Source organism: Coptis chinensis, chromosome 4, assembly GCF_015680905.1.
Source record: "Coptis chinensis isolate HL-2020 chromosome 4, ASM1568090v1, whole genome shotgun sequence".
NCBI classification, from domain to species: domain Eukaryota; kingdom Viridiplantae; phylum Streptophyta; class Magnoliopsida; order Ranunculales; family Ranunculaceae; genus Coptis; species Coptis chinensis.
This window is the reverse complement of record NC_141459.1, coordinates 38,969,706-38,978,465: the sequence shown is the minus strand read 5'-3', so window position 1 is coordinate 38,978,465 and position 8,760 is coordinate 38,969,706.

The window sequence follows — 8,760 nt, the reverse complement described above, 5'->3', positions numbered from 1 at the left end:
CACCCATTATGGGGTTAACATAATAAAATTGCTTGGGACATAAGCAGACACTAACTGGAATTAAAAACTGACCTTATCTCCCACTTTTATTCTTCATCCTCCTCATCCTCTTCTTCTATAAAGAAGTAAGGTTCCTTCGCATCCTGCCATGCCATTATAATTTGCCAAGCTGCCACCATTTATCATCTACGGATGATAACCTGTTAAGCGCCACTTGGTCGGATGGGGTGTAAGGTGCAACCTGATGAGGTTGTATCCTCCACCCTTGCCAAGTCATTGCATGGAAAGATCGAATAATAAAATTGGTGGGTCTCATAATGTCGACCCCAACCCAGTCCGTGAAATGTGTACAAAAAACAGGAAAGAAACATAGCATAATACGGGAAATTAGAACAGGCATAAGAAGGTACTTATGCCTCATGCTATGGGCTCATGCTAAACTAGACATCAAGGTTCTGGGAAGGTCATGGCACATACGTCCCTGGGCTAAAGCAAGGAAGACGCTGCAAGTGGCATCATTCACAGAAGAAAAACGCCATTCCCCTAAAATGTTTAGCATGATCCAAAACATAACAGTTCCTATGTTCATGGACAGGCTACCAAAGGCGACGTTATATTCCCCTTGGTCCTTGATATGGAAAATTCCTGCCCCATACGACTCATGCAAAAACTCATAAGTGTAGACATGCATATTATCTACCCAATAGCACCATGGGTCTTATATTTCAGCGGGCATGGCAAGTCCAAGAACAAATGCTAGCAAGAACCTAGTAATTTCCATTGGTTCATCATTAATGTTGATAGAGAACACTTGTTCTCCATCCAGTCTCTCAAAGAAAATACAGTTATCATAAAAATAAGATGCAAGTGCTGGAGAATAAAGTTCATCAGGTCTTACCATAAGCGGTTCCCAAATTTTACGATGTGATCACCTCATGAAACCAAGCACCATAAGTAGTGCTTTGGAACAAATCTTCAAAAAGACTGTTCGGTATTATTGTAGGAGATGTCATCTCAAAACGACCCTCTCCGAACAGCCGCGAATCGATCCGGGAACAACCCGCAGAAAACTGGAAATTTATGGTCTACGGAGGTCGGCGCAGTGCGCCGGGTGCTTTTAGATTTACAAAGTGTTTTGGAAGCAGTGCACTCCATCAAGCAAAAGTGCCCGAGGTGCCGATTTGTGAAAATGGTGAAGAACAACGGGAAACGTGGGAGTGAAAGGTGAGAGATGGAAGTTAGGTGTAGTGTGGGTTCTGAGTGTATAATGAATGAAGTTTTTATAGGTTTTAAGTTGCTAAAACGAATTGGGAAGTTGCCAAAAAGTTTTTACGGCAATTTCCGGAAATTCTAAAATTTTCAAACCCGAAACGGAAACAACTCATATTCTTGATTCTAAGACAACCCTAGTATCTTTTAGGTTGAATTTAGGATAAAACTACTTAACTTATCGAGATTTCATCCTAACCAATATTTATTCATAGATATGCCCAAATCGGCAATATTCTCACCCTAACTCTGAAATAACTTCTAAAAACAAGGGTCATATAAAAATCATGCTGGAATAGATAATACCACCCCCAAACAATTTGGGAAGGTGGGATCAATATTAAACAACCACGCACAATAAAAATAACCGCATTATATTAAATTTTTCATTCAAAGTACATTTCACTACAAAATTCAAATTACCGAATTAAAACTGACATTAAAGTAACTAACAATAATAAAACTAGAAATAAAAATCATCAAGCTATACTATCCCTAAACACGTTGGTACTGGTAGCGGAGGGCACACGCTCAGGAGATGGCTCCTGAGCTCTCGATGGGCCAGCACCATTCGTCTTTCGGCGACGACGCTCGTGCCTCGATGATGTATCCTCAGAAGGAGAATCCCCGAGAGGTGGAAAGCGTGCAAGCATATCGGCCCGGAACTGGCGCTGAGCTTCTAGCTCAGCCCTCATCTGTTCCCACCGCTCATCCTCGTTGGGTACGAATCTCGGTTATGGTGGATAGTAGCCTGTCGAGTCCGGAGGTCTTCGCAGATAGTATTGAGTGAACGCATGCCATGATGAATCACAGCCATGCGTTATGCATCTGACCAACACCTCTCCAAGGCATCAACATCAAAACATTTCAAGTCCTCCTCGTCCTCCGAGTCATTCTCATTTCCAACGTCCTCCTCGTCGACTACCCTATCCTCAGGCAACCTCCAAACTTGTTAGATACACTCCTTATAAATCTGAGGATTTTGGTGTAGGGTGAGGCAAATCCTATCGACGCCGGGTCACTCTCAACTTCAAAGATGATCTTGGTTATCAAAAAGGGAGAGGTGCAATAGACTTCCCTACTCCCCTAATCATGTTAAGCAAAACTCCAAGATACGTAACTCATACTTTCGCTCCTTGAGTATCCATAGAATGTGAAGGGATTCGGACCGATATCGCCGACCTTCTCCTTCCCTATGACATTCCTACCAATCCCATCGAAGCCGGCCTACCGGTTGGTTTCGGAGGATGCCCGGCAAACACAATGCGAGCTCACATTGTAGTTCCTTCGTAATAGATCGCGTTCATCAACGGCTTGACCCCAAAGATATTGGGACTCGTAACGTGGCATCAAGATGGATTCTAGGCGGAATGCCTAGAATCTCACCAACAACCCAAGAGTTACTTCCTTCCTCCTCTTTGCCACCGTAACAAAAAATTTTATTGCCCTCCAACTCCCTCTCGGTTGTAAAACCGTCGGACTAACTCTTCGTGGTAAAAGGCCGGTCAAGTACCACAAGCTATTCCAATCTCTACTAATCATTTCATCACCGTGAAAACGGCGAAGTGGTCGCCAAGAATTCTTGCTCGCAAAATCCCGTTGTTGAGCCATTGGAAGTTTTGATAAGGTTAGGGGGTTTGAATAAGGTAGGGGAAGCAATGAGGGACAACCTCACTAAAAAAACGATGGTGGTGGTGGTGTGGTGGCGCGGCAGCTCCAAGATTTGGATTTTTCGGTGGTTTTTGGTTTTGTAAATTGATGGAGGTGGTGGTGGAAAGGTTTTTGAGAAGATTTGAAATTGATTTGGATGTTTGGCGTCGGTGTAGTTAGGTTTCTTTTTAATTTTATTGTTTGTTAAGGTTTAAAGCTTGGAAGTTTGTCAATGGCGGTTTGGAAGATGAAAACGCACAACTGTTGGTGGAAACATAGGGGCGCAGGTGCACTGCCGGTGCGCGTAGGTTGGGCCCAAGCCCAATTCGAATTTTTTGAATTTTTGTCGATTTTTAGCGCGACTTCAAACTAACATTACCGCTTCGTTACCGAGCCGATTTTTGCGAATGAGATATGGAAATAATCATGAGAGAATTTCCAATCCAATGATCTATAAAACACTCTATTTCGACCGTGTATTACATATAAGATAGTGGAAAATGCCTCGAAATGAGTGCATGACGTAAGTTATGCTAACGAATGAACTCTAAATTCATAGATTATGTCAACCCGAATCAGAATACAATTAAACGGCCTAAGCAACTCTAATAGGACATAAAACATTATAGGACGGAAACACGAACACCCCACCCCCAAACAAATTTTTTACAATAGAGTTTAGAAAATTTGTTTTTTAAAAGTGGGTCTTTTAAAGTCAGATTCCCAAGACTTCCTAGATTACTATGTTTATTATTTAATATTTTTTTATTTTTATAAGGAAAAACAATAAGCAATAAGGACATAATTCACCCCATAGAGAAACATGACTCAAAAATCCGAGAAAATATGCAAGAGTGGAAAACGTGAATTATGTTAAATTTGGACTTAGGATCCGGTACTTACAGCCACACACTCCATAGGGAGGGCCCGGTTACCTTAATGGTGCACTCACCAATATCTGGAAATGAAAGGAAATGCACCAAACATAAAAACTGAGTCGTTTATAGTCAGATACTCGAGACTTTATCTAAACATATGTATGAACATGCAGTTTATCATATATCAACAACCGAAATAGTTATGGATCATTCCATAAATAAATATCACAAACAACATACCCAAACACAATCAAGCACCAAGATTTCCTATGACACAACCTAGTGAAATGAAAACGAAGTCGGATAGACCTATATCGTAACCTAGCATGCACCTTCTTTTTCATCTTTGAACGAGAGGGTGTCCTAGTGAATAAGTGTGGAAAAGTGAATGGTTGTGGAAGATATGGTGGATATGGATAAGTTGTAGAAGGAAAACATGGAAAAACTGAGGATGTGGGTTTAGCACAAAACTCATTCATGGTGTAGGTAGGGACTATCTCAATTCTGAAAATGAAGGTGTTAAATAGTTTGTCCTTCTGAAGTATTTGTTTGCTAGGAGGATTTAAAAAATTATGAAGCATAGGAGAAACAAAAGGATCGAGTGCAAACTCGAGATTCCTTTGAAAGGGTGGAAGGAGGGGAGTCGAGGTGGATGTTGTGCAAAGTAGTTCTTGATAGGGTGACTCATCACCTGCTCTAAAAAACTCATCGAATTCCTCATCTAGCTTGGTCATATCCACAGTACTATGGTATTCCTCTATATCTTTGAGAAAGTCATCTATCTCGTCCTCATCCATAATATGTGTATCGACTAGTGTAGGGATGAAAACGTTGGAGTCTAAACCTTCAAAGAAAAGAAATTTGGGCATCTGATTATCAAGGAACGTGTTGTTGAAATAATCTCGAGCGAAGTTCTCGATCATGCTAACCTCTCCATCCATAAATGAATCGGGTAACTGTGTCTTTGTTTTAAAAACATTTACTTCAACAGAAAGATGGCCAAAAGACATGGACATCGAACCATCGCGGCAATTTATGAGAGTATTGGCAGTTGCTAGGAAAGGACGCCCTAAGATGATCGGGACAGAATCGTTAGCGACTTTTGTATCGAGGATGACGAAATCAGTCGGATAGTAGAAATCCTGAACCTTTACCAACACGTTTTCAATCACACCTTTAGGATACTTAATAGACCGATCAGCTAATTGCAACGTCATTTTAGTGGGTTGCATCTCCTCTAGACCTATTTGTCTATACAAATAAAACGAGAGTAAGTTAACACTAGCCCCCAGGTCTAATAACGCGGTCGTCGTATAGGAATCGCCTAAGGTGCATTGTACAGTAGGACGACTAGGGTCCTTGTACTTAACAATTCCATTATGTTAAGATAGAGTTGGGAATTGTTCTGTTAAAAAGGCATCTTTTGGTATATTGGTCTTACGCCTAGTAGTACACAACTCCTTAAGAAACTTAGCATGGTGTGGTAGCTTTTTAATAGCTTCAAGGAAGGGAAGGTTTATAGTTAGATTCTTGAAAACGTCCCTAATCTCCTCATAATTTGTATCCCTAGTTAACATGGGTAATTTTTGTGGAAACGGTGGTTTCTCTCTATATTTAGCATATGTATCACCTGGATGTTTAACCTTGGCTTTCTGTTTCTTAGGTTGTGTTGTAACTGGTACCTCTATAGTGGTAGGCTCTTCAGTTTCTATTTCGGTATCTAGTAAAGTAGCATGTGTAGGGGCTACTGATGGGGTAACTATAGGCATAGTTACTTTGTTATCAACCACTCTGCCAGAACGGAGAGTGGTGATGGCATTTAGCTCACCTACATTTTTATTTTCATTACAAGTATTACCGGTTACCTCAAAGGCCGTGTTTGTTGTTTTAGGATTAGGTATCGCATGACCTGGAAACACACCTTTGGGTTGGGCTTTATCTTGGGCAAACTGTTGGCTTAAATTATTAACGGATTGTAGAAGCTGTTGGTTAGATTGAGCCATGGTTTGGAAGAGTTGTTGGCTCACCTGTATGAAGGTGTCAAGACGATCCGGTTGGGTAGGTGTAGTGGTCACGGGTGGTGTGACTGGAACTATGTCTCGTTGATTATTTATGGGCGGATTGTGATAGTTATTATTTACCGGAACAATACCTCTATTAGGATTATAATTATTATAACTACCTTGACCTTGTGCTTGACCTTGTCGAGGTTGCGCTTGGTTGTTATAATTATTATAATTACCCTGACCCAGTCCTTGTCGTGGTAGAGCTTGGTTATAACTGGGCGTTGGCCTAACATATTGATTATTGTACCCTGGAGGTGTGACTTGTTGGTTATTTCTCCAACCGAAGTTGGGATTTTGTCTCCAAGGGGCGTTAGGTTCACTATTAATGGAACAAGCATGTTCATAGGCTATAGGACAGTGGGAGTCGGGATGCTCAGGATTCCAACAGAAACTACATGGATTGGAATTTACATTCATGATGGGGATTGGCTTTTGTTGTACAGAAATGGCCTCTACCTTTTTAGTTAGTGATTTGATTAGAGTTTTAAGCTCGGGATCGTGTTTCATCTCAAACATACCGGCGGCCTTAACTATATTAGAAGAACTAGCGGAGCGGTGGATATCGTCACTACCCCCAGTCGTTATTTCGCTTAGTTTGATCCTCTAAAAATTTATAAGCCTCCGAGGCTCCTTTACTTAGGAAACTACCCCCATTCATTATGTCAAGGACTTCTTTATGGTGGTGTAGAAGTCCTTTGAAAAAGGCACGAACTAATGTGTCTTTCGCTAGGTTATGATGTTGACACTCTATAAGGAGATCAGTGAAACAATTCCAAGCCTCTGAAAATGATTCATGAGGATTTTGTCGAAAGAAATGAACCTTGGAAAGCATCTCATCCGTCTTTAGGGGTGGGTAAAAATGTTCCATAAACATTTGAACAAGTTTAGCCCACGAGTCCACGTAATTAGGGCTTTAGGCAGAGTTAACCAAGACGCCGCCTTATCGGCTAAAGTGAAGGGAAATACACTGAGTTTAATTTGTTCAACACTCACCGTAGGATGGTGGAATGTTATAAGAACTTGTTCAATCCTACGCATGTGCTGATAAGGTTTGTCATGGTCTAAACCATGGAAAACGGGTAACAAATTAAAAATATTTGGGGGGATTCGAAATCCCCATCGGGTCCGCAAGAACGATGCAAGATTTGGGGCTATCGCCAAGGCTTTATAAAAGTCCGAGAGAGAGTCTCTCCTTCGGGCGGGCATCAGGTCGTAGAGTATGTGGAATAGTAGCTAAAGGTGCAATGAGTGGTATACTAGATAGGCGTGGTTGTTGATGTTGCCGTGTAATTACGTTAGGTGTTTTTGTTCGACCAGACCTTAATCTCATACAAGGTTAAGACCAAACTTAACTAAACACGACAACCTCCAAACAATCCTGATATTCTAGTATAAACCTCTAACAGAAGATGCGAGGTGTGGAAGAAAGGAATACCTGATTGCGTCCTTGCTTCGCTTATGAATAGCATCTTGTTTACGCATGTTCAGTGTATATAACAAGTTAGAACACTGAAAAACTTGAAAATTAGAAGTTTGAAACAAACCTGTGAAAATCCGGCAAAAATCAGCTGAGGGCGCAGGTGCGCTCACTTTGGGCGCAGGTGCGCTCCGTGTAAGTTCAAGTTACAGTGTTTGAGCGCGGGTTACGCTCGGTTTGGGCGCGGGTTGCGCTCAACTTCCAATACTTTAGCGCAGGTCGCTCTCCTTTGGGGCGCAGGTGCGCTCCGTGCAATTTTTGCGAGGAAGTTTAATGCTGAAAAAGACAACCACAGTTAGAATCGAACAAGGGTGGGTGGGTGAAATGGGACTTTAAGAAGAGTACTTATACTACGAAAACAATGCGAAAATGAAACTAAGATGGCAACGGCGCCATCTGATAAACGTAAAAAGAATAGTTTTACTAATGAATAAAGCGATGAAACTCTAAACATAAATAAAACTAAACGATAATTTACGTGCCTAATTTATCAAAGATTTCTACTCTCAATCCTATTGAACATAGTTGAGTAGGAAGTTCGTTCCACTCCTAGTCCTTCCGCATGGTAATGTTCTCTACGTATAAATAATCTTAACTAAAATCTAATGAGAGATTTACAAATTATAAACTAGACTACGATGCAACTACCCACAAGATGCAACTAGTCAACTAAATAAACAGCTATGGAAATACTACGTCGATTCTATGATAAGGAATTAGGGGGGGTTGATTCCACCTTAACTCAACTTAACTTACTAATGACGAATCGTCGTAATCCGAATTGAACTGCTATGCAGAACAATTGGTTCTTCCTAATCCCTAATTACACATGGAATTTTTACCAATTCATAACTAGCATGTGAACGATTAAACCCATTCTCATGGTGAACTAATCGTTTCTAGAGTGGAATAGAAATTACGACTATCCTACGCTAACACAAATCAAGCTTTCATCAAGGCTTCTCAACCCCCTCTAATGGAGGTTTAGCCGAGAATCATTACGCAATCATTTCCGATTAAATTAAAACTAAACATACTATAAAAAATTGAAATTTACTAATCTAAATTAAACAATAATTAAAATCTAATTAATAATTAAGAAATGAAAACAAACAAGAATTTAAACTAGATCTATAAATGTAAATGACAAAAATCAAAATTGAATCAAGAACTACTAAATTATTCATCTAATTCAAAGGAAGAACAATCATTCAATACTAAATTTAAAACAAGAATAAAAACTAATTAATTAATCTAAAACTAGATCTAGAACTAAGGTTTAATGGCTACTTTCTATCCTAAGCTAATTTATTTTCTAACCTAACTATCTATATTTTACAAAGAGTCAAGCTTTTGTTTTTATACTTTCAGATCCAAAAATCGTGCATGGGCGTGGAGCCATGTTTTGGGCCGGAAAATC